The following is a 27,645-nucleotide window of genomic DNA, read 5'->3' as shown; positions in this document are numbered from 1 at the left end:
GGCTGATTTAGGAATGGTGTCCACCTGCTGCTGCATTATATAGTTTTATGGTGGGAGGAGGGAAGAAATAAGAAAGGAAAAGGGGCGATAGGAGGATCTTTGTGGTTCCAAGATGAACTCAAAACCACACCACAGCCTGGGAGGAATAGCAAAACCAACAGCAACCCCAGCTAAATGCTCTGAGGCATTTCCCCTCAGAAGTTGCTTTAAAGATAATTGTCCGGTTCATGGACTTTCAAAAGGAAAAAGCCCATTATTCTTTCAAATATTATTGGTGTTTGTGTTCTGGCAGTACCCACAATGCTCTAGGGGCTTTCCCCTGACACATGAAGACACAGTCCCTGCCTCTAGGAGCTCACAGTCTTAGAAAATAAGCAACATGCAAAGGGTGGGGCAGAGAAATCAAACATATAATCAAAATATAACCAACATGTAATAACCATCATGTAATAACCTGAAATGGCCCCAGCCAATGTTCGTTAGCCAACTGCTTGGAGGTATCTTGGCAGAGCTGAGCTTGAGGAGGGATTTGAAGGAGGAAGAATAGTAGCCTCACTGAACAATTTTGGAGAGGGGGGTGTTGCAAGTAAGGGGCATCATAGAAGAAGGTGGGAAGACAGTTGAGAGAAGTGGACAAAGGGGGAGTCAGTACTGCCCAACCCCAAATATTCAAACATGAGAGAGGCTTGAAAATAATGAGATTATGTTCAAACAATAAATCTGTTTTTTTTTATTTGCCTTCTGCTTTTTGAGCCTTTAGGGTGCACTGGGGGTCACATCTGGAAGCTTTCTCCACAGCCATGAGGGCTAGGAACTTACTTTTTCTTTAAGAATGAAGGCTGAAATCATCATATATCACTTCACTGCAGGAGCTGGGGCTTTAAGGAAAACAACTATTATCATGAGACTTGTGACAAAATCATTGGAGTTGGCAACACTGTGGGAGCAGCGGGTGGGTTGGCAACCCTCCTGCTTTCGCTGGGAGTCTCCTGGAATCACGCACTATCTCCCAGAGGCTACTTCAGCCAAACCGGGAGATTTTGGGTGCTAACAGTCCAGCGCTGCAGCGGAGCTAAGGCAGGATCCCTTACCTTCCTTGGCTCTGTGCCACTCCCAGAAGCAGCCAGCACCATTCCTGCAGCCCTGAGGGGGAGGCGGTCTCCGCACGCTGCCCCTGCCCCGAGCGCCAACTCCGCAGTTGCCATTGGCTGGATACTGCGGCCAATGGGAGTTGTGGGGGTGGTGCCTGTAGGCAGCAGTGCACGGAGACCCCCTGGCCCTCCTGTACGAGGATCCGCTGCCAGAGAGATGTGCCGGTTGCTTTCGGGAGCCACCCGAGGTAAGTGCCAACCCCCTGCCCCAGCCTGGTGAAAGTGGATTAGGGTAGGGGAAAGCAGGTGACAGGGGGTGGGGGGATGGAGTGTGTGGAGGCCGGAGCCCTGGGGAAGGGGTGGGACAGGGGCATGGCCTCAGAAGGGGTGGGGCAGGGGGCAGGGCAAGAGTCTTTGTGTTTGCGTGATTAGACAGTTGGCAACCCGATGGGCAGCACAATAACAGAAAAGAGTAGATTTCGTGGGAGAGGCAAAGCTGTGAGGGGGCTTGGAGGGGAAGAAAAGAAGGTTGAACTTGCTGCAGTGGCAGTGGTAGAGTCAGAGGAGTGAAATGGTGAGGGGGTTGAAATTAGTGCAGGAGCTGCATTATGTCTGGGCTGGAGGGCGTGGGGGGTGATGCGATTTGTTTGTTATGGAAGCCAGGGAGGAGAAAGCTGCAGTAATCAAGACTTTTCTCTTTCGCTCTAACAGATGATGTGGGTGGTGAATCCTCCCCTCCCCACAACCAGAAATGTCCTGACTTCTGGCTTGCTAGCTAACAAGTGCCTATGTATTCATAGGCTTTCATGCCACACACATGGCATTTGCCGAATCTAACTCATGCTTGTTGGCTGACATAAAGTAAGTGAACTTGGGTGCAGGGGAGGGAGTACATAATCGATTCCATATCTAACATGAAGGGTATATTTTTACTCCTTTTTTCTGTGTCTTCTTTAGGTCTGTTGCTCATACCCATTGTGCAGTTGCAGTGCTGAATGCTGATGAGACCAGGCTTACTGCAACAGGTGATTGTAACATATAAGGTAACAAATGATTGGATCAGGAGGCATTACCTAATCACCTCTGGTTATTTTTGTTGTAGTTTTTACAACTTCTATCACATACAGAAAGATAATGCTAAGTACCAGCTGCTGCAAGAATGTGTTTCAGCCTTAAATCCAATATCATGTCCGTGGGACTGACCCTTGGGTAATGAGTTTTTTGTTTGCATTTTCCTTAGAAGCCACCAGAGTGTTCCATTGCCAAGTGCCAACTGTCTGCTAGTGCCAAACTCATCATTGTCTGGGTGGCATGAAACACAGGTGTTTGCTCCACTGACTGCCTTTCCAAAATATAAAAAAATAGCTCTCCTCATTGATGCAATATCTTACATATAAGGGGCTGTGCAGAGGAGTTCCGAACGCAGTCTAGCAATATGTGAGTTTAGTGCTTTAAAATAACTGAAGTGTTTAGTAAAATAGACTGTTCTCAAAGATGTAAGTGTGTATGGAGGGGAAACCTGTACTCGAGTCCAGATCATCTTTATTTTCTGCTCATACAGCGCCTAGCATGATGTGGTCCTGGTCGGTGACTAGGGCTTCTTGATCCTACTGCAGTAAAAATAATAAAATGTTCAGTCTTCAATGAGTGGTTTAACCTAAGTAATAATACCTTGCTCTTTATCTAGCGTGTTTCATCCATAGATTTTAAACCATTTCACAAAGGAGGTCAGTATCATTGGCCCCATTTTATAGTTAAGGAAACTGAGACACAGAGCAGTGATGTAATTTGCCCAAAGTCATAGTGCTCATGGGGCAGGTGACTGTATCAGTTTACACTTCATGGGTACTGTGACGTTGCACTCTATATGATTTTTCAAAAATATGCTAATGAGTGTGAATATAATGTAACTGGAATATGCTTTATGCAAAAGGTCTCTTGTAAGGTATAATTACAAATCTTATAATCTACTGAGTGTGGTCATCCTATTTGTATAAATGTATCACTCTTGCATCTGAAACTAGAAACATGAAATATAACTCCAAGGTCCTATTGTAGTTATGCAAAGTGTGGGCCATTAATGGTGGTTTGGAATCTTAATGGCTCTCATTAACCACGACAACTGACTGTAGATGGCTCTGTTTTACTTGACAGGTTTCAGAGTAACAGCCGTGTTAGTCTGTATTCACAAAAAGAAATAAATTGGTTAGTCTCTAAGGTGCCACAAGTACTCCTTTTCTTTCTGTTTTACTTGTAAGTCTTCCTGTATACTGGCAAGTGGGTAATGAAGTCTTACAGCGACATATGATCCTGTCACCTGAACTGGAATCCATCTTTAACCTGGTGCTTTTCCATTGAGAAGGAGGGGTCGGAACCCAGAGGGACAAAGGATTCCCACCTTGTGCAAAAGATATAGAAGTGGGTGGAATAGAACAAAGGGGAGTGGCCATCACAAGAAATCCCCTAGCTACCACCTGAGCTGGAACAAGGGGTGTACCGGGGAAAGGATTGTGCCCAGACTAGGAAGGCATCCAGTCTGTGAAAGAAACTTATTGAAATACCTCTGAGGGTGAGATTTTATCTGTATTCAGTTTCTTACTGTATGAGCCATAGACTTGCGTGTTCTATTTTATTTTACTTGGTAATTCACTTTGTTCTGTCTGCTATTACTTGGAACCACTTAACTCCTGCTTTCTGTACTTAATAAAATCACTTTTTACTTATTAATTAACCCAGAGTATGTATTAATACCTGGGCGGGCAAACAGCTGTGCATCTCTCTCTATCAGTGTTATAGAGGGTGAACAATTTATGAGTTTACCCTGTATAAGCTTTATACAGAGTAAAATGGATTTATTTGGGGTTTGGACCCCATTGGGAGTTGGGCATCTGAGTGTTAAAGACAGGAACACTTCTTAAATTGCTTTCAATTAAGTCAGCAGCTCATGGTTCAGACCTTGGGTCTGTGTTGGAGCAGACTGACGTGTCTGGCTCAACAAGACAGGGCGCTGGAGTCCCAAGCTGGCAGGGAAAGCAGGGGAAGAAGTAGTCTTGGCACATCAGTTGGCAACCTCAACGGGGTTTCTGTGATCCAAACCGTCACAGGTACAGGCTGAAAACTAATGATTTTGTGTGTTATTGTGATATGTATTGTGATGTCATTATAACTTTGTTTCCACTGTCCTGCACCCTTAAATTATAAAGGAGCTGCCATTTTCTGAGGTAGAGTTAATGCAGCATGTTACAAAGGGGGAGGCACTAACTTTTATGTTTTCTGATTTTGTTTCTCTTAATCTAAAATTAGTCATGCAATGTGAAAATATGGATGCGCGCTGTATGGGGATGGGGAGAGGGGCAGGGGGGAAGAGAAGGCAATAGTGATATAGCCAAGGACATAATTTCTAGTCATTCTCTGTTTTTGCTTATTGCCATAGGTTTTAATGATGATTTTTTAAAAAGGTGATGTTTAGGGTTTGTGGGGTGCTCAGAAACTTCCTTTCCACAGGGAAACCTAATGAACTGAGCCTCAATGCACCGCTGTGAGGTAGGGAAGAATTATCCATATTTTACAGATGAGGCACAGGAAGAGTAAATAACTTGCCTAAGGCCACACAGAAAGTCTGTAGCAGAGATGGGAATTGAACTCAGATCTCTTGACTCCCAGTCCAGTGCCTTCAACACAAAAATATCCTTCTTCTGAATTTTTGCCTTTGAGTCTTGCTGGCTAAAATTATATATAATATCTAGATTTGGTAGGCTCAGACCTAATGGGAATGGGGGAATAACAAAACATCTCCAAGGTGAAACATGTCTTCCCCAGGCTGGTCATCCACCCCTCTTGGATCCTTTCAGATCTCAGGAAGCATCACAGACCCAGCGAAAAGGCTTGTGGGGTAGGAGGTAGCCAGTGTTAGATGAGTAGAGGCAGGGAGGTGGTGCAGTCGTAGAAAGAAAAGGTCTGTGAGGTAAGTAGAAGGATTAACAGCCAGTCTGCCCAGTATTTTGTATAAGGAAATGAGTGACACTCCAAAGTGAAAGCAGCTGTGTTCACTATAATATTCAACCATCACAGCTGCTTTCAGTTTGGAGTACAAAGTGAAGAAACAGAAGCATTTCTGTCACTGAATTCTTCAGTGGTGATATAGAACATAGGGTGATAGATATGGCAATTTTGTGCAATATCTTTGGGAGATCTTACTGTGTTAAGTGTATGTATCGTTGTGGACCAGGAATTGTAGGTAATTCTGGGGGGAGGGTGACCACAGCCCTCCAGGAACTAAGAACAGTGAGGGTTGACGAGGCAAATTAACTCAGATTGTAACATGGCCAGAAGAGATGCTCCTCCTGGAGATGCTTGCCTATTTTCCAGCTGCATTTTCCAGAGGCCAACAGACAAAGAAAGGACTTCTGGATAAATAGCCTGACTTTAAACCAGCTCAGAGCCTTCTTCCTGATCCAGCAAATGGACAGGACTGTCTGTTCCAGGGAGACCCCAGTCCTCCTTTGCATGGAGGTTCTTGTTCTGAGGGAAAGTGTTATGAACTTGAAGTGAAGATGAAGTGAGCTGTAGCTCACGAAAGCTTATGCTCAAATAAATTGGTTAGTCTCTAAGGTGCCACAAGTACTCCTTTTCTTTTTACAGAGGCAGCACGTGTGGAATATGTGACAGCGTGAATTACTGACAACAATAATGACAACAATATTGAAAGCAAGCATTATAGAAGGAAAAAGCACAGAGGGAAAAAAAAGGGTCTCATAATCTTTTTGGAAAAGGAATAGAGAAGAGAGAGACCAGAGTAGGAATTAGGAACTATTGAAGAAACAGCAGCTGTTGAGCTTGTGTGAGCAGCAAGATTTGTCCACTGCTGATCTGAAGAAATGGGAGGAGGTAACCCATGCTGCACCAGATGATCTGAGGCAGGATGGGGTACACCTAAAGACAGGGCCCCCCCTTTTCCTCCTACAGGGCAGGCAGGAGACTGAGGAGACAGTGCCACAGACAGCAGAAGTAGCAGTGATTGTGAGAGGTCCAGATACTTGAAGGCTGTAGTGGAAAAGGCTACTCATGCAGGAGAGATGAAAGGAGCTGGAGGGAGACAAATACCACTAGCTCAAATGGTCAAGGCATGCTCATGGGGCCCAGGAGGAAGGACATGAAGGTGTACCAATTCAGAGGCTGGCAGGCAAACAGATGTAGGTGTGATGAACCCCAGCTCTTTGCCTGTGGGCTGAATTAATATTAAGGTTCTTGGATTCTTGACTGTGAAAATACAGCTGCCATTGCTCTGAATTGTGACCGGGTCCACTAGAAAGAGAACCCTTTTTCCAGTTAGAGCTCTCTTCTGATCTCACTTTTCCATGACACCAGATCTGCAGACAGGAATGTTAAAACTGGCTGATACTATTTGATTTATGGCTCCATTTCTTTAATCATCTGCCTCTGTCCCATCCTTCCACAATGCGGTGAGTTGAATGAAGTATAAATAATGTTGTTAGATGCTTTACCTTTGTATCCTGTTTAGTTTATTGATGAGGGCTAGTCTTTTTTGGTGTTTTGGAATGTAGGAAACTCTAGTAGTACATGGATTTTATCTTTACTGTAAATGCCATAACATTTCAAGATACTGGGACCAGAGTAGATTTATGATATTGGAAAAATCTTTGAGGAGAACAGATGTGAACACTGAAACCAAATGAGAGCATGGATTTTTCACATTTGTCCCTTTTAATTCTCTACATCTTTTTAACTCTGTCTGGAATCTTGAAATGCTGTAACTATCTTATGCCAACAGGTGGCAACATTATAAGTTCATTTTTAAAGATGATTAGAAACAATTAAGCTCCCAGCTGCTCCAAAATTGGTCAGAAAGAATGTGGGGAAAATAGTGATTTGATATTTCCTTGGGTAAGTGCTTGGGGTTTAAAACTTTTGTAGCATGTCAGTAAAACATACAAACATCATAGATACAACTGTGTTGTGGGTCCCTCCCATCATTTAATTAATTCAATGTTCTGTCACTCATTGTTTTTCTTTATACCTAATTTGCTTTACAGTGGATTTAAAATTCAGCATTATTTGATATGGTTTTATTATGCTATCCTCTTACCAATGCACGGGCAACAGTTTCATAAAATTATTAAGTATGGTATCAGCAGTTTCCTCAGCACTTAGCGAACCCATAAGTAATATAGCTTTGATTTAAATAGACATCCAAAGTTTGGTTTCTACAGGTTTCCCTAATTTGGCTGCATAAAATTTATACAGGAGTCATGTCAGATTCTGCCAGGCAGCTTTGTCCTTCAGGAGCATAAGAATAACAATATGAAATTTGTTGTTCTGTACTATGCAGAAGATCAGACTAGGTGATCAGAATAGTCCTGTAAAACAGATATATTATGACTGTAGCTTAGTGTGGCCAGGTGCCTGGTTTTCGATAGGAAGGTCCATTCAAAAAAGGGGACCTGACAGTGTCTGGTCATTGCAGGCAGGGGAGTTGGGGAGGTGCAGTGTCATCACCCACGTTAGCCCCTAATCAGCCAGGGCCACCTGCTACCTGCATTGGGCGGTTGCAGCTCCCAGCCCCGGCTCCACAGGTGAGTCCCTCCTGACCCAGGTAGCGGGGTTGGGGGGGGGGAGGGAAGCAGCAAGTGACTGGGGTTGGGGGAAGAGGGATGGAAGGCGCGGGGCCTCAGGTGAAGAGGTGGGGTAAGAGTGGGGCCTCAGGTGAGGAGGCGGGGCAGGTTCTGGCACTCCTGTTGGAGTGTCTGGTTTTTAAATATTACCAAATTGGCAACCCTACTATAGCTGAATGCAGATTAAATGTTAGTGTTACATAAATGAACGATACATACATAAACAAACAAGGTATCTGCATTTTGCCCCAGACAAAAAGCAGATACCTGCATTTTCAGTGATGGAAACTACTTCCAATTAAAACATATATAATAAGAGTCTGTCCATCATTGAAAAGCAGTTTTATATAGGAACTAGCTTAGGGACCAGTCGGCAAGCCCATGGAGAGTGGAATTCCCATTGACCTCCAGGGGTATTCCCTTTTATTTCAAAAGGAGTTATGCATGAAAAAGTCTTGTAGCATTGAGTCCAAATTTTGTAAAGTGTTCTGGGATCCTTTGGGACTAAAAGTTCTTTATACATGTGAGAAGAATTATTGTTGTTGTGCCTAATATTAATGTGAGTCTAAATATTTTGTACCTACCTGGAATCCAAGTACAGTATAATTGAGTTGAGAGTTCAAAGAATGTAATACATGATTTTGTTACAAAGCAAAGCCTAATGACACCATTGCAGTTTGGCTTTAGGCCAAAACCAGATGCCTCTCATAATTAATTGGCTTGTTAGCTAATTAGGAGGAAAGCATATGACTTGTATTAAATGGTGTCAAGTCAGTCTTAACAGTGGTCAGTGCAGGTTTACCTCCAGGCATAGCCGTCCCTTGGGTACAGCGAATTGGGGTGACTGCCCCGGTCCCCGCGCTTTGCAGGGTGGGGCGCGGGCAGAGCCAGGGTGAGCACCTGGATCTGTCGGTGTTACAACCACTTCACTGGTTGGGTTTGCTTTACATTGTATTAGTGGATATGCTCCTCTTCACCAAAACAATAACTTCTTTGATTGCGTATTTGGTGATCTGTGCTTTTCACTTATAAACATGAAGACTTAGCGATAGGTTCTGTGCTGTCTCCAGAGGCTTATGCCACCTTCATTCCTCCAGATTCTGCCTGCACTGGGAAACTAGTGTGGCCACTGGCATAAATTAGAACAACTGGGGAGGCAACCAGACCCAGGCTACATATGGACTGCAGAGCCTTTATATGTCCGGTTTCAGAGCAGCAGCCGTGTTAGTCTGTATTTGCAAAAAGAAAAGGAGTACTTGTGGCACCTTAGAGACTAACAAATTTATATGCGCAAATAAATTTGTTAGTCTCTAAGGTGCCACAAGTACTCCTTTTCTTTATATGTCCCCTCATACACTGAGCCCCACTCATGGCTCACCCGCTGCAAGGAGGGCAAGAGAGTGCTATCTTCTCCAGCCCTAAGCATGCTGCTTCTGCCCCAGCAAAATTCTCCTTTTGGCCTATTGTGTCTCTTCTCTCTCCATGTGAAGGCACCCTCATAGGTTGATGAGCTGAAGCAGATGCAGGATAGAGGTTAGTGTTAGTGGTGGAAATCACACTCTGAGTCTAATTCATTGTGGTGTGGAGAGATTTTAAAATTTTCTGTGTGAAGAGCTCCATGTAAAGAGCTATGCAGAGGAAATCATTTGCAGGAAGCACAAATTTTATTGATCCTATAAAACCTAGGAACTATGTTATAAATTCTTGAGCTTCATCTATTGGCACTCTGATATTAACTATTTACATACATAGACAGCTATTGTTTAAAGAGCACTCCTGTAACACTGTGCTTCAGCTGTGATGGCAAATGGCACGTCTCATTTTTTCCCTCCACCATTAGGCCCATGAAGTCTCGCCCAGCAAAATTGCTCTGGGAAGTAGACAATTTAGTAAACTCTGGATCCCTCCACTCAGAAAGAGTGTGATTTTTTATTTATTTATTTATTTGATGCTATGAGTAACTTTCTATTTTTTCTTGGGCCTGGACTGTGTCCCAAGAGTTCATGCCTTGTGATTTCTAGCCTGGATTAATGCACCTCCACCGGGACTTCCCTTGCAACTACTTGGTGCATAATGCAGCTTCTCACCTGTTTGGTGGTGTCAGCCTCATGGAAATTATTATGCCATTTCTCAAGACAACTACACTGGCTTCCTAGCTGCTTCCATGTGCAAGTTAAGATGTTGACTTTGGTCTAAAAACCCTATATTGGGTCGAGGCCTGGCTGTTTTAGAGACTACCTCTATTGACTACCATATCAGACGAGAGAAGGTCACTGAGCTAACAGTTTGGAGACTGGTGGCAGGTAGTATTTTCTTGGGGAAGGGCCTTTGATTCTGGAATTCATTGCCCCTGCTGAACTGACAGAGCCAGAGTCTGCTGATCTTTAGGGGACAGTGCAAGGGAGGGTTTTGTTTGAAATGAGTGGCTTGGGGGTGAGTGGTGAGCTTTGTAGCAGGTTAGTGGGGAGAATGTTGTCTTTTCTGCTTTTAGTTAAAAAGTAATTAAAATTGCATATAATTAAACATAGCATAGGCACTGTGGGACCTGGTAACTCTGTGCATGTTATACATTAGAGGATGGATCTGTAGTAATGGTGTGGTAATTATCAGGGCTTTTGTCATTTGTGTCTGAGATGTTTCATGTTGTGAATGTGGAACAGCACAAACAAATCTGCTATCCTTCAGTCCAAGGCCCTTCCTTACCCACCCCCACTATCCCACTTAAACCTCCCACTCAAAAAAAGGTGTCTTCTCTCAGCAGGCTATCCTGGTAAATAAAGGAAAGAAAGAAAGCCCACCTAGTCACACTGGAAAAGACCTGTAATTCATTATAGCAATGTCACCAAAATCTAGTGTGGAGGGGGGAGGTAAGTGTTACAAACTGCAGATTTATGCAAGTATTTAATAGTGGCTTGCCAAGAGAGTCTGTATTCTTTTCAGAAGGAATCTTTCTTTGTGTCTTTTGATATTTAAAGAGCTGTAATTACAATGGCAAAGCTTTGAATTCTTTTTTTTCTGTCCTCGTATACACATTAATTTATGGACCAATCCAACATTACAGACAACCTAATGAAAGAATCACACACTCCCTTTATACTTTTTTTTTTTTCCTTTTTACAGTTTCACTTTTGTGGATGAATGCAAAGTAGTTGATGCTATAAATAAGTTTAATGATGTATCTCGCCCCTCAATTGCTGGTTGTTGATGCTGCAGTCCTGCATAATAGGAGAAGAAAGGAACTGAATTTAAATCTTTATCTGTCTTCCTCTCTTTCTCTCTCACTGATGATCCAAAAGGCTCCTCCAACTACTAAATTCAAATAAAAAGAAAAGGAGTACTTGTGGCACCTTAGAGACTAACCAATTTATTTGATCATCGGATCCGATGAAGTGAGCTGTAGCTCACGAAAGCTCATGCTCAAATAAATTGGTTAGTCTCTAAGGTGCCACAAGTACTCCTTTTCTTTTTGTAAATTCAAATGTTTCTCTTTTGTTTTTTTTTCTTGATATTTAAAGCTCTTAACATGATTCCCCCCCCATTCCCTTTGCTTTGTTTTGTTTAGCATTGTGAAAAAGATTAAAATTATATCAGTGAATGCTGGTCGGTTCCATCAAAATATGAATACCCTCTTTAAAATAATGCTGTCTTTTTTTTAACTGGCCAGAGTTGTTGGAGAGCAGCAGCAGCAGCAGGAAAAGGGTGGAAAAGCTGCTGTGGGATTTGTGCTACTGTCTGTGAAATATCCCCAGGCTGAAATATCAGACAATTTTGGATAAAGTGCACTGTGACGGGGTGTACCAACCCTGCACTGGGCCAATGGGGCGTGACCAATCACTGTGGGCCCAGGAAACCACACCCCCTCATCCCTGCTGGGCCTGCTTAGTGTGGAAGGGACAGATAAAAGGAGGCAGTCCAGATCAGTCTGGGTTGCCTGAAGAGGAGGAAGGACATGTGCTGCAGTCTCCTGCAGAGGTGTCTGTGACTCTCCAAGCGGTGGGAACCATGGATCTGGACTATGCTGCGGACGACCAGCTGACCACAGAGACTGACTGGGATGCTGAGCTGCTGCCAGCCAAAGAGATGCCTGAGATGAGCTTTGCGGTAGGAAGTGACCCAGGGAATGCTTAGAAGTTGATGCTTGAACTCTTAACTTGGAATTTCCAGGCTTCATAGGACCCTGGGTCGGAACCCAGTGGAGTAAGGTGGGCTCAGGTACCCATACCCCCACCCCCCACAGCATTTGCCACTATTAGGGGCTATAGCTATAGACTGATTGTTTGCCCTGCCCTGCCCAGGGGCTACAAACTGACTGCTTGTCCTGTCCTGCCCAGAGTATCATAGCCCCCTAACTGCTATTGTTTGTCCTAGCTGGGAGATTTAGGAGATTAGAGACTGAGCATTGGCTGTGCCCCACCTATGGACTGCAGACTATTTGCTGTCTTTACCTGGCCCAGAGTGTCAAAGCCCAGCTGCAATTGCTTGCCCCAGCCAAGAAGCTCAAGAGGCATAGACAGAGAGTTTACTGGGCCCTACCAGAAGCCCTGAGTCCCTCTAATTGAAATTGCCTGATCTATCAGGGAGTCCCGACGGCATGTATCAACCCCCTCAATGAGCCAAAGGGGGTGGGCCCGCTCAACATGCAGGGACCCCCATGACACACCCACTGTCAGAAAGTATGGCTAGTCATTAGAGACCGTTGAACTTGCACCATCCTCAAGGTAAATGGGGAAATTGGCCCCCACAGAGAGATCCCAAATAACAATGTCTATGCTCCAGTCAGACTGCAGAGCCGGCTAACAATCTGATTGACCCCTCCCTTGGTTTTCCAATTGTAGTGGAGACGAGGCCTTAATGAAACCAACAGGTTCCAAAACACAGTTAAAGCTCAGTCAATGCTATAAATTGGAACCATGTTTACAGATCAGTGAGGGAGAGCGAGGTTGCATGAAAAGACTGTAGCTGTGAAGTGGGCATGGTTGTAACTTCTATATGAGGGGTATAAACAGACGAGGGACCTAGCTGTACCCTCTACCCTAGAATATATTTTTGACTCCTGGATATTGGTTACAGAAATGAGCCATTTAAAAAAAATCCACTTATTATTTGGATGGGTAAGGGATAGAGGTTAGCCATGGTGATATTTCTCAGGCCACCCAGGGCTGTGAATCACCTTGTTGCCACCTTCCTCCAGTGTGAGGGGGTCTTGCTTGTGCCAGCTGGGCATTAGCTCTAACGCACCCAGCCCATCAGACACTCCCACACTCTCCTCTGGGCTACACCAGCCTTGCAGGTTGACAACAGCTGCACCTCAGCCCCCAAGTCCCTTCATAGCGTCCCTCTGTGGTATCCAGTCCGTGATCACTGGGTACCCACAGAAATCCCAGATCCTCTGTCCCCAGGTGTATGTCTAGACTGCAAAGGAAAACCCGTGGCTCTAAGTCCCAGAGCCTGGGTCAGTTGACTGGGGCTTGGGCTGCGAGGCTAATAATAGCAGTGTTGAATGTTTCCACTTAGTCTGGAGTGTGGGCTCTGAAACTCAGTGAAGGAGGTGGTCTCGGAGCCAAGGCTCCAGCCTGTGTGTGACCATCTACGCTGCTATTTTTGCCCCTGCGAGCCCAAATCAATTGACCCAGGTCTGAGACTCAGTGCCACGGATTTTTCTTTGCAGTGTAGACATTCCTAATGGAACAGTGTACCTGAGTTCACCAGTTTTACCTTAGCTCACCACTCTGTCACACACACACCACTTGAATTTGATTATAGTAAAACAAAAGGAAATTTATTTAAGAGAGAATAGAGATTCAAATAGAAACAAGACTGAGTCATGGAAACAAATGGTTATATTCAACACAAAATCAGAAAACTGGGGCCTACACTTATTAATAATTATCTTTCCTATCTAATCAAATAGATTCTCACTCCAAGGAGCCACTAGCTAGTCTTTCATGAAGCACTGCCATTCATTAAGGTACCTCTTCAGTGAATAGATGCAGAGCGTCTTTCTCCATCCTGTGCTATATTGAACCAGTCTTTTGTCTTTATTCACATACACGGCAGTCCCCTCACTGTCTTATCATTCCTCTTCACTTCCAGGTGATTTCAATGTTTATACTTTGATGGTTTTCCATTGGCTTTTCTGGTTTGGTGTAATGGTGGACAATTGAGCAATGCAGTACATAATTGGCTAACCAAGGCGGGGTGACATCCCCCCCTCCCACTTGAATGGCCCTGAATGGTGACTGAGACATGATTCCCTGGTGACTCATAGGTTTCACTCCAAGACCAGAAGTACATTTTCAATGTAGTTATATTAGTCTTTAAACATCTCAGAATGATTGAGTATCGATAAGTTACAAGATTTCAGAAGAGACCTTGCATGCTAACCTTTAGCGATAAATACCATGAAAACGGTGTACTAGGTGTAGTGAGTTTGTCAGGTCTGAGACAGGAGGTGCTTGTAATTAACAGTGAACTGTTTTCTAGTTGGGACCAATGGGCCTCTGGGTCACATCTTGTGCACTTTGCCATCCTGGCCTGATGCTGCTGTGTGACAGCCTCTGAACTGATGGAGCTGGTGAAGAATCTAAGTACTGAAATGCCAAGATGCTTTGGAACCAGAGATTGGACTCATGGCAGGTATGACTCATCTCTTAATCTTTCTCTATTACAATTAGCTTCATGCAACTGGGGCCTGATCCAAATGGTCTTTCCACTTACTGAAATGGGCTTCAGATCAGGTTCTTTGGGACAAGGTTGGGAGCTTCTCGACAGATTCTTTTTGGCTTTGGATGGACATTAAAAGGTCCTGTGACAATTTTGTTAGAACAGGGCTTTGCTTCAGTGTTCTCTTGGTAGCCTTCCTTCTCATTCTTACTGTAACTGTGCAGCCATGATGTGTGCTGGCCACCACTTACCACCCCTGAGGTGACTGTGTTACAGTGATGCTGGATGTATACAATTCCCAGACTGTATCAGATACAGATCAACTGTATTTAAGGTGATCTAAACAGTCCTATATATGAGGCAATTACTGGGGTATTAATACAGCTCAACTGTCACTTATTATAGGGACAGTGCCTCATTTCAGACCCAAATTTACTTTCATTCGGGTGCTCTCTCATCTTAATTTAGGAGAAGAGGAATACTTGATCCCCAGATCATTTTAAACATCCCTATTCTTTTTCTGACAGGTTTCAGAGGAACAGCCGTGTTAGTCTGTATTCGCAAAAAGAAAAGGAGTACTTGTGGCACCTTAGAGACTAACCAATTTATTTGAGCATGAGCTTTCGTGAGCTACAGCTCACTTCATCAGATGTATACCGTGGAAACTGCAGCAGACTTTATATACACACAGAGAATATGAAACAATACCTCCTCCCACCCCACTGTCCTGCTGGTAATAGCTTATCTAAAGTGATCAACAGGTGGGCCATTTCCAGCACAAATCCAGGTTTTCTCACCCTCCACCCCCCCACACAAATTCACTCTCCTGCTGGTGCTAGCCCATCCAAAGTGACAACTCTTTACATAATCAAGTCGGGCTATTTCCTGCATAGATCCAGTTTTTCTCACATCCCCCCCACCCCCCCACACACACAAACTCACTCTCCTGCTGGTAATAGCTCATCTAAACTGACCACTCAGTTTAGATGAGCTATTACCAGCAGGAGAGTGAGTTTGTGTGTGTGGGGGGGTGGGGGGGATGTGAGAAAAACTGGATCTATGCAGGAAATAGCCCGACTTGATTATGTAAAGAGTTGTCACTTTGGATGGGCTAGCACCAGCAGGAGAGTGAATTTGTGTGGGGGGGTGGAGGGTGAGAGAACCTGGATTTGTGCTGGAAATGGCCCACCTGTTGATCACTTTAGATAAGCTATTACCAGCAGGACAGTGGGGTGGGAGGAGGTATTGTTTCATATTCTCTGTGTGTATATAAAGTCTGCTGCAGTTTCCACGGTATACATCTGATGAAGTGAGCTGTAGCTCACGAAAGCTCATGCTCAAATAAATTGGTTAGTCTCTAAGGTGCCACAAGTACTCCTATTCTTTTTCTATAATTTTTGTCTCTGTTGTTGATTGTAGCCCATTGTTGGGTATGAAGTCTGGAACACTTTAATCATGCAGGTTGCCAAATTTAAGACGCAGGCCTTTTCTGTTATCTTTGGCTCCGGGCATCTGATCTTGGGCCAAGCTTTTGCTGAAGTTCCATGAGTATCGTTTCATAATGGATTACAGGCAGGTGAGCATGGAATGAGTGACTCTCAGTGATCTATGAACACAATACATTTGTGGCTTGAAATTGCTCACTTTTAATATTATTTCAAGCCTTGAAAGAACAAAAATATTAGTTACGCCTGTGATTTGCCTCCCCTCACCCCCATCCAAAAAAAAAAAAAAAAGGAGAGAAGAAAAGAGAGAGGAAGCAAGCTGCCAGGGGGCTTGGTCAGTGAGCTGCATTAAAACAGACACTTTTTAACATATATTAACAAGCACTTAAAAAAGCTAGTCTGAGAACAATTTTTTTCAGTAAAGTTTGCATTGCATTGTACAATATTTTTTCAATGAACTCCAGAAATTACTCTCTCTTGTTTAGATTTCTTGGCAACACACATTGACTGTGAAAATACGGATAGTACATTGTTGTGCTCTTGACAATGGGGAAAAAGTGACTCAGCCGGAACAGCCCTGCAAAATCCTTAAACATGAGTAGAGTTAAAATGAGGAAAAATAAATAAATAAATAACCTCCCTGAAAAACATGTTGCTTGGGTCCTGATCCAAAGCCTACTGAAATCTATTCAAGTCCATAGGCATCAGTGGCATGGGATCAAGCCCCAAACTTTACATGGCTTAGATCATGAAAGCACTCAACTGTGTTCTTGAGTTCCATTGAATTTGATGAGAGTTAAGCACATGCATAAGCACTTTCTTGAGTTGGGACCTCAGTGTAGAAAGACTCTTCCTTTTATTGCAAAAGTAATGTGTATTCAAATCAACCCTGTGAGAGCTTTAGTTTTCTTCATAGAATTTCTTCATATATTTTATTCTCCCAATTTCCAATTGATTACTACATTTGTGATGCTCAGTTATTCTTAGAATACAAAAACTCTTTGCATTTAATGAAAATATTTAAACAATCCTTTTTGGTGAAGAAGCAAATTATGGTTAATCTGTCTGAGGTTTTGCATACAAATTATAAACTAGGGAACAAGTTTTATTTGATCTCCATAGCTCTTATGTTAGACTGTATAAAATGTATGAAAAATGTTCCGTGTAGTGTTCATTATACTTCTATTGCATTCAGGGAACAATAGGAGAGCCCTCTTGTAGGTAATTAAACACCTGCAAATTTTCATAGATCTTAATAGGAAAGTGTGTAGGTTAGCACATAATGTGTCCTTTAAATTGCATAAGTAGAACATTTGAAATACTGTTAAAGCTGCACTTGTTGATACTTTTGAGCACTTTCCCATCAATGCCATTACATATTAAGAAAAAAATAATTGTCTTAGGACAATTAACGAAGGTAAATTTTTGGTAGACTAGTTGAAATTTTTCTGTCAAAATGTGGTTTTGATAGAAAATACCTTTTGGACAAAACAAATATTTTAATGAAAAAAAATAGTTTTCATTAAAAAGAAAATTGAGATCCTCATTACCCACATTTTTAGGTTTTAAATTTTGCAATGAAAACCTGAATATCTAAAAAAAAATTTGTGCAAATGAAGAAAAAATTGTTGAAACTTTTCGTGGGGATTTGTTCCGTTGAGATTTGGAGCATAATTAATTTGGGCTGAAATATTAAAAGGAACCTAAAAGAATCTGGTTGTTAAAATTGTACCATAGTTGTTAGACTGAATTCACCATGGATATAAATGACTTCAAGAACTGACACCTAGTGAAAAAGGTCTTATTGGAAGAAATATTAAGGCTTTATGTGGAAGAAGGCTGGGAATAGGAACATGGAAATTTGTCCAACTAATCCAGAATCCTCTCGTCAACTGTGCTCAGCATTAGATGCTTCAGAGCAAGATGTAAACCCCTTATAATGGATAGTATGCCAATAAAGTATGTTTCTTCATAACTTCAGGGAGTTAGTGCTTGGCATATGTCCTGAATCACAAGGGTTAAGAGCACTATTAAATCTTTGTCCTAATTAGGATAATTCCATCTCCTGTTTCCCCCTTATCAATAACCAGTTATAATGATTCCTTGGTGTCCTTTGAAAGAGGAGGTGCTGTATTTTCAGATAAGGTTTGGGGATGTGTTATGTTTTAGTGGGAGGGCCCAAGACTTGGTCTTCATTTACTTTTTGGTCAGTGCGAAGGTGACAAACCTAGATGTAGGCCACTACTTCAAATCTGGCCCCTAACTTGTCTAGGTCAGGTATGAAGGAAGGGTGTTAGCATCCGTTGGTTGTTTGATGTGGAATGAGCTGCCATTCTCAGTCAAGTTACTAGCAGAGAGGGGATTCAGATAAAATAAGTACTGTGTGATGGGGTGTACAAACACCATCCTAGGCAACAAGGGATTAGGGAATTACTTTGGGTCTAGCCAACTCCGCCCTGCCACACCTGCAGCAAACGTTGCATCTAATGGAAGACAGGAAACGGTTCATTTGATGGCAGACCTGGGAGAAAGCAGATCTGCAGCCTGCGCCTCCAGAAGCACAGAGCAGAGGAAAGGCCAAAATCTTTAGGATAACTGCCCCAAAGGGCCCTCCCTGAGGGCAGGGAGGAACCCACCCCAGAAACAGTCAGAGAGAGAAGCATTTCCCCTCCCCTGCATATGGACCCTGGACACTGGTAATCTCTTTTTACTTTCTTGGTGTGGACTACCCCAGCAGGGGAAAGCCTTGGACTGAGCTGGCCTGGGGGGTGGGGCAGGGAGATAAGTGGCCCAGGGAGGGCAGCCATAAGCACCCTTGGTTGCCAGATCACTGGGTTGGAGCCTGGTGGAGTGTCAGGGCCTGGGCTCCCCAACCAACACTGTCCTGCTGATCACGGGTTGTAGCCCTGACCACTAGGCCACACTTCATGACTGACCTCTGAGTGAGGACGGTTACATACTTCCAAAACCCTGAGACTGAACCCAAACCAGAGACCAAAGCTTTGAGGTTCATGAATGCTTAGAATAACATTTTTTCCTATTATTTTTGTGCCCTCCTGCGTTTCCTTTGGGGAAGTTTGTGTCATCCGGACGTGGTTTTGGATCCAAACTTTGTGACTTAGGCTCATCTCTGTTACTAACACCACTGGCCCCTAATTTGTATCGTTGCTGGCAGTCTCTGCAGGAAGCCAAAGTCTTAGTAGGCATGGAGAATGAAGTGCTCTCTCACCTCTAGAAGTGAGTACTCCAGCTCAGGGTGGGCAGACACTCGCACTGCTGCTGTCTGGGTTGTACTTGTACTGTGGGTATGCAGAAAACTTCACAAATCCAGACGTTTGATCTGCCCAAGCAGTAAAATTCCTTTAAAAAACACAAGAATCAAAGCCGAATGCGCTGGTTGCAAACACATAAACCCGGAATTAGTAAAGGGATTTGATCAAAACAAAACAAAAATCCCAACTAAATAGGTGACAGAAGCGGGGAAGAGAGATGATATTTAATGATGCCACTCTAGTGCTGTTTTTCCTTTCCCTCTCTTGCTTTAAGCCGCTAGAGTCTGAATAGTGCTTGACAGGGCAGGATTGACTCACAGAACTGATGTCAGATGTTGGCTTCAGCAGACACTGGAATCCAATAGCCACTCCTGCATTTAAAACTGCTAGTTCTGCGTTGTATGCATATGACGCTCTAACCCTTCTATTCTCCTGTGGAACTGCCTCTCTTCTCCCTGCAAACACGCAGAGCTGGAGAGATTAATGAGAATGCCCCTCTTTAGTTGTTGCGATACCTATTTTGGTACATTGGTAGCTGTTTTTACGAATGTGTCACTATCTAAGTACCCAGAAAGCATCAAATAAATTGGGCAATGCTTCTGTGACCATGGAATTATGACAAGCCCTGACTCTGGAATTCAGCTGCCGACAGGGGATTCTGTGGGTGTGAGGCTGCAGATGGCGATGCGTTATTACAGCCGCAGAACAGAAGAACATTTGCTGCAGGATTCTCTTGCCCTTGCTTTAGAAATTGACCTTGGAATCCTGCAGAATCCCAGGTCCTACTTCAGAATACAAGTAGCAAAAGCATGATTATGCTGGAAATGTTTGTTTATGCTATACAGCAGCAGAGTAGATTATGGTCTGATTTACTTAAATGGACTGCTCTTGATTGATTTGAGCACACTCTGTATTTCTTAGTTGTCTAAAGACTATATGGCTGTTCTGTGGTTTCTTTTTCAGTAATGACACATCACATGATCTCCTATTCCTGTGTTTATCTCCCTTCTCAGTGTCCTCAACTTCTTCCTCATGACCCTTTTTAAAAAAAAAAAAAAAATAGAGGATGTGAACGAGAGAGAGAGAGAGGGTATGATTATCTGCTGAAATCATCCCTCATACCCAGCGTTTCCCTGCGAGTAGTCATTACTGTGAAAACAGTGGTTGTAGACAGTGAGCATGGTTTAAAACTGCACAAAAATATGTAAGCTGAGAGTGAAAATGAGGAACTTTTCATGTTTGCAAACCAGGAAACTGTGGGGTTTTTTTTCCTTTTCTTTTCATATGTTGGTGGTCAATGGAGGAATCTCCTTAAATTTATAAATTCCTTTTTCATTAATTTTTTATTTTATCTTTTTGTTCCATTTGGTACATTATGCAAGCTCCTGGTCAGGGATGGATTAAAGGTGGCTCTAACAGGTCTCTGCTGAGCTGGGTTTTGCATTCTGATGCCCCTTCCTCCTTTTCTAGCCTGAATTGCAGCAGAACCTTCCTTCTCCCCATACTTTTTCCTCAATTTCAGAATAGGTTTGGGATTCCACACATCCCTGTCTATCTGGATGTTCCAGTGTTGCTAGCTCTTGTGATTTTATTGCAATTCTCATGATCTTCAGTGTGTTTCTTAAACCCCTAACTCGTGGAAGCAGGTGAATAGAAGAAAATCTCAGCTTTTTTTTTAAAACAACAACAACAATATTTCTAGCCATCTGTGGTTATAGAGAAAAACTTGAAAATATGACCTGAGTGCCACCTGTATGATTAAAAAAACAAAGTAAGTAAAAATAATCTAACATCTATTTAGTTTGGCATAAAATCAGTAGATTTTTTTGAATCTCATTTTGAAGTGCCTGTCTCATGATTTGTGAGTATTTGGGGTTATTCTGTCCCTGTACCTATCTGAACATTTGCTGCTATGATCATTTGACATGGAGGGTTTCAAGAATTATAACTCTCACTGGCTGCCATATCTGATGGTATAGTTATAGACCTCATAAAGCTTTACCTATAAAAGCAGCTCACTCTCCTATCACTATTTCTAGTCAGAGTGTTTATACTGCAGACAAATCAGCAAATTCATCCGATCCATCACAAGGAAACTCTCTTTTGGACTGAGGTCCCTTTTCCATTCCTGTGGCACACTAAAAGGTCACCTAAAGTTGAATAATGCAGATGGATGCTTGATTAATTAAATGGAAAAATTGCCCTCCTCATGATTTTGTAAGAAAGTAGGGTCAGTTTCCTCTTCTGTTGGCATAGGAAGAATAGATGCCGGAATTTGTCATCTTTAAAAAAAAAAAAAAAATACTTGTCAATTGTGAATGAAAGATGAATACACAAAACAAAGCAGCACAGGTAACCATGGCTAGGCATTTTAATAAAAGTTTTCAAGAATTATTGAATCAATACCTCTTTATTATTTATGATGAATTCCAACATACACAAATGAGAACATTCTATAAATGTAAGAAAAGAGAAGTTTCAGACTATGTAGATGTTTCCATCTAATACAGGAATTTCATTTTGATGGGTTTTTTTTTTAACATTTTAGATTGAAAGAACAAAAATAATGTCGGTCCCTGGGGCAGGATGGTGTCGGTGTGTCATCTGTAACAGACTGTATCTGAACTGAACACAAAATGCCAGCTACTTCTAGCAAATCACAGATGCCTACTATGACACTGCACCCATGTTCTTCACAGTGATATTATTATGATATGATTATGGCATAATTATGAAGCATTTTATGCAAAACAAGTCGTGAAAGGTGTCCTTGAAAAGGGTATGATTTGCTGAACATGATTATCCTATTTGTATCCATGTATCAATTTTGTATCTGAAGTTATAAATACTGATTATGTATTTGTACTTCAAATGTAGTTTCCCCTGGGTAACACCCACTAGACAAGATGCTTTCAGTCTAGATAGTGGATGGGGAAGTGCCTATTCAGTGTAATGGGCCATTAGAAAAAACAATAGACCTTAGGAGAAGCTTATCCACCACCTGGTGAGCCTTCCTGAGAATGCTACAGACAGCCTGTGAGTGATGTCCTTGTAGAGTCATAGCAGCCATGTGACCAGGCCACATGACTTTGGACTCCATCTTGAGATGTCAGTATTTTTCCACAAACCAGTCTGGGAACCAAGTTTTGAAATAAATGGTTCCCACCATATGCAAAAGCTATATAAGGCAGGGAGTGAAATCATTTAGGGTTCTTCACTCCCCACATAGACTCCTGGAAACACCTGAGGAACAAAGACTGAACTGGAGGAAGTGCTGGACCCAGGCTAAATGGATTTCTAGCCTGTATATGAATGACCTGGGGACTTCAAGCTGTAAAGTAAGTGCAGCCTGCCCCTTAAGAATCTGCAGCCTGTTTGTATCATTTCTCAGGGTGAGAATCTGCTAATTCATATCCAATCTATTTAGTGTATTAAGCTTGCGTTTTTTGTTTATGTGCTAGGTAATCTGCTTTGATCTGATTGATATCACTTATAATAATTTAAAATCTATCTTTTGTAGTTAATAAACTTGTTTTTGTTTTAATCTAAACCAGTGAGCTGGAGTGCTTGGGGAAAAATCTCTGCTTGGTTACCACAAGTGTACATTGTTCTCTTCACATTGAGGGAGAGGCAGACCGGGTATTAAACCCATATACTGGCCAGATTTGACCAGGGATGGATGGTACTGCTCTGGGGTCCTAGAGTGGGAAGCTGGTGGTTAGAGAGCCTGCATGTAACTGCAGCTGGGTATGTTCCTACCTGTGTGGATGCTGGTGAAAGTGCAGGCTGGAGGGCTTTGCAGCTTGTCACAGCAGCACAGTGTGAGAGGGAGCTCAGGCTGGTGGGTCAGAGGGCTCAGTGGGGCTCAACCTGGGGCGAACCTGTCACATCTACAAATTTAAAAGTGAAGTACACAAAAACAAGTCCGAAGTCACCTAGCTACCTACCCCACACAACCATGCACTAAACCTTTACAATGATGGTTACAAAGGCCACCCCGGACCTGGGGGAATCTGGGAGCAGCCTCCTGACTCTGCGATTTCCCACTCCCAGCACAGGCAGCACAACTGGCTTGTCATTGTGCTGTCATAGCACCATCCTCTCAACCATTTGCACCCACATGCCACTCCCCCACCACCAGCCTTGAGAAGATTCAGAGAATGGGCAAGTTAAGTTGATGCTGTCGCATTAGCATTAATGTATGCTACTTCCCATCTCTGCATCTTAAGTTGTTTACAACCCTGTTTTCACACTCTGCGCTGACACAATTTCCATGTGATTTTGTTTCTTTTGCAACAGCAGAATAGAACAAAAGGGGCCCACCATCCCTCTCTCTTTGAATTGCTATACAACTTGCACTCATCTGGAAAACTTATGCTCCTTGTCCAAAGGATGAAGGCTTTAGTGCTAAGAGATTCTCAGAAGCAGGCCCTCACTTCTAATCTGCAATTTACTATCACCAGAAATTTGCATAAACCCATCCACATTCAGATGATACTGTGTGTGATGTTATTGACATAAACGGTGACTGTATAGATCATTGTTGCAACCAAGGTCCAGTGCGGCACCAAATATTGTACAAAGGTTGTCGTGTGAGGTGTCTATGAAAAGGTTATAATTTGCTGGTTATGATTATGCTATCTGTGTGTGTATATCATTTTGTGGTTGAAGTTATGAATATTGGCTATGTACTTGTATGCGTTTGTGTTTGTTTCTAAGTAGCATTAGTGAAGCATTTCGTCAGCTTCTTGAGAAAGGAATTTGCAGATCAAGTGCCCAGTCAAGAAACACTTAACTGACAATGGATCTCGGAAGACTCCAATCCACATATGAGAAGTCTTCCTGGGACATTCAAAGTAGCATGTGAACAATGGTGTTGGCCTGTAAAGAATGGAGTCATGCATGGACATGTGGCTTGCCCATATGACTACAAACTCCATCTTGTTGCTGTGATTTTGCTCAGAAGAACAAAGGGGTTTCTGCCCACAAGAGAGAATATAAAAGGCCCTGGAAACCGCTCCATTTTGTCTTCAATCCTGCTTCCTACTTCTGGACGAACCTTGCTACAAACTGAAGCGCTGAACAAAGGACTGACTGACCCATCCAAGCTGTGGATGTGCTCCAGAGATTTGATTTAAACCTGCAGTTTATTCCATCACTGCTACAAACCTGAACCAAGAACTTTGCCATTACTCTATGTAATTGATTCCATCTAACCAACTTTAGCTCTCATCTATATTTTTTTCTTTTATGAATAAACCTTTAGATTTTAGACTCTAAATGATTGGCAACAGTGTGATTTGTGGGTAAGATCTGACTTGTATATTCACCTGGGTCTGGGGCTTGGTCCTTCGGGATCGGGAGAACCTTTTTTCTTTTACTGGGGTGTTGGTTTTCATAACCATTCATCCTCGTAACGAGTGGCACCGGTGATGATACTGGAAAACTGGAGTGTCTAAGGGAATTGCTTGTATGACTTATGGTTAGTCAGTGGGGTGAGACCAAAGTCCTCTCTGGTTGGTTGGTTCGGTGTGCCTTAATGGTAAAGGAAACCCAGCCTTGGTCTGTAACTGCTCTGCTCTAAGCAATTTGTCCTGAATTGATACTCTCAGTTGTGTCCCGCCAGAAGCCAGCATCATTACACTGTGTCATTCTTTTATTTTACCAGAATTTTCCATAAGGGCTGGCTCGTTTTCCCCTGTTCGCTGTTATCAATATCCTCCTCATCTCTGACCTCTTAACCTTGAGTGCTGATTCTGCCAGGTATGTAACCATGTACATCACACTAAGCATGTGGGTAGCTCCAGTGACGGCAAACTTTTTGCAGAATCAGGGCTTTGGTGCTCATGGGTGATATAGGTTGTTACTACTTCTCTATAAGATGTGAATTGGAATTTCCATCTCCCACCCCCATTCAAAGTTACATGTGACCAGGTACTAAACTGATGGTGTCTGTACAAATACCTGTAATGTATTTTTTATATGCTGCTGTAAGTACTTCCCCCCCCCCCCCCAGGGTAGGAAGTAGGGATGACCCCCCCTCCCACGCCACAGGTATTTTGGTGATGCTTCTGAGTATGTTGGGGCCATCTCTGACACACCAGGAATGCTTTGGATTTGTGATTGTCATAGAAAATCATAGGGTTAACTACTGTTATTGTGGTGCTACCTTTAAATAATTTGTGGGAGAACAAACATATTAACTGGGCTCTAGTTTACAGCCTTTCGCTACAGATGTAAGATTTTGTAAAGACATTGATGATTAGATGTTCCTTTGCCTTTTAGTTATTAATAACAGATTTCTTTGAAAAGTCCACCACTTTTAATTGAATAGGAAATACTTGAATAATTGAGTTAGTACTTTGAATGTTATATTGGTATTATTTAGAAAACCATAACAGACTATTCCAAGGAAATAAGTTGGAACACGTACATGTTTCTTCTGTGTGCCTGGAAGATTATTACTATTATTAATAACCCAGGAGATGATATGAAATGCCTCTTTTTGCTACAGTCTGATATGCCTGCTTTTCTATAGCTCTAATGTCTTGGGGGGATGTCACATAAAATAGCAACTGCACACCCTGAATTATAATATAGAAAAAATGGTTTTGTCGTCGGTTGTGATTGACAGCTGCACTGATTTTCAGACAGTGATCTTTTTAAGAATATCTACATGCTTCATGAAACAGGTAGAAAACAAAGGCTGGAATTCTGTCCTTGTACATAGTCAGCTTTCGTGGTGGAAGAATTCAGACTAATGATCAGCACACAGGTTCCCCTTCTTGTCCGCCATACTCTCTAAATCCTACAGCAGTAGGTTGATTTTAAAATCTATTGAGAGCTGTCAAATGAGAAATGTTAAAGCAAAACCAGTGCAGCACAATAGGAAGAATGTGAACCAAATTTGTGTGTGAAGCCAACAATGTGCTTTCACTATGAAACATAAAAATCACTTCTATCTGCATTTTTTAGGAGCATGGGAATTTCCATACTGGAGTGGGCCAGAGACTGGAGTGAGCCAGTGGTCATTATCAGATGTTGCAGCGGATGTAATAGACTACTACCTATTGTTACAAGTGCCCCCTAAGGTTACTGGAACAGAGAGGCCGAAGAAAACAATTCTCTCATAGTTTTTCAGTTTATTTGTGTTTGACCTTGTTTTGTATATAGCCAGTTTCATGACTTTTCCCCATATGGTTGGTTAGGCTTTGAACCTGCAAATACTTACATGTGTGCAGAATTTTACTCACATGAGCAGTCCTGTTGAAACAATGGGAACTACTGGCACTTTTGAAAATCAAAATATTAAATTAAGGGCCTAAATATGGATTTAGGAGCATAATTTTAGGCACCCACTTCTGAAAATCTTAGTATTGATTCAGTGGGAGTATGTCCTGTCTGTAATAAGCAGACTTAGTGGGATGAGGTTGCAATCTAGCTTGGATAGTTTTTTCTTCAGCGCTTTGGAGGAAGCTAACTTTTTAACCTTGGCTAAGTGATCTAAATTACTAGAGAATGGAAACTGAAATTTCAAGGACTCTGAAGCTCAGCAACTATTCGCTGAATATGATATTTTCTCTTATTCATTCTTGTGTGGAATGAAGTAGTAGCATGACATTCTTGAATCTTTTCTTTGCAAAATTGCATTCTAATCAGAGCACAGAAGAAATTTAATTTTGAATTTTATATCCTTGATTGTTACTTAAGTTGTGTATCTGAGAATTCCATAATACTCCTCTCTTTTGGTGAAGCTGATTATAGAAGTTTATGTGATTGGCCATGGGGCAACTTACTCAAGACTAGCTGTGTGTGGTGGGGCTCTCCCTAGACACCACCTTAGGTTGTAGGTCTCTGGTGAGACTTTCATGCCTGAGAGGAGACACATGGTTCATCTGGCTATAGCTTGGCCTTGACTTTTGCACCCATTGGAGACTTGCTGGAGCTAAAAATTTACATGCCTACATTGCTGAAATGGTAAGAATTTTTTAATCCCTCCTATGCAATATATACTTTGTTCTTTTTATATCTATTGTTTTCTATGTAATTGTTTTTCATTTATACTTTCTACCCATCATCTTTTAATTTACCAACTAAAATGATATGTGAATATGTTGATCCTGTTTTAATATTGTTTGAATTCTAGTGGGGGAATGTGCAATAAACACTCCTGCTCTTTCTGATGCTGGCATTGGTTGTATTCCATTAAGATACATGTACTCTTTGGACCAAATCCTTGTCTCACTGAATTCAGGGCAAAGCTCTCATTGACTTTAATGTGATCAGTCTTTGACCATTTATTACATATTTGTATTAAGATGCACCCAGAGGCTCCAGACAAGAGGCTCCAATGTACATATTCATGGCAAGAGACACTCCCTGCCCTACAGAGATGAGACAAAATGTGGGAGAAAGAACAGAGAAATGAAGTGACTTACAAGGTCATACAGAAGATCAGTGACACAGTGAGGAATAGACCCAGGTCTCCTGACTCCCTGTTTAGTGCTCTATCAATGGAACTACTGCCTTTATGTTGTTTTGT

At 42.4% G+C, this 27,645-nt stretch overlaps 1 long non-coding RNA gene across 2 annotated transcripts; it reads left to right on the top strand.

Annotated features, from left to right (window-relative positions):
- The first annotated feature begins 1,488 nt into the window (after positions 1-1,488).
- Positions 1,489-22,441, top strand: LOC125632504 (uncharacterized). 2 transcript variants are annotated; one of them, XR_007355329.2, is made up of 5 exons: positions 1,489-1,952; positions 2,049-2,116; positions 11,388-11,824; positions 14,207-14,359; positions 21,652-22,441. It is a non-coding gene; the product is annotated as an uncharacterized LOC125632504 (long non-coding RNA). The 2 variants fall into 2 exon arrangements; XR_007355328.2 differs by having other exon boundaries at positions 2,049-2,134.
- The last annotated feature ends 5,204 nt before the right edge of the window (positions 22,442-27,645 follow it).

Source organism: Caretta caretta, chromosome 2 (genome assembly GCF_965140235.1).
Source record: "Caretta caretta isolate rCarCar2 chromosome 2, rCarCar1.hap1, whole genome shotgun sequence".
NCBI lineage: Eukaryota > Metazoa > Chordata > Testudines > Cheloniidae > Caretta > Caretta caretta.
This window is presented reverse-complemented; position numbering and strand designations above follow the sequence as displayed.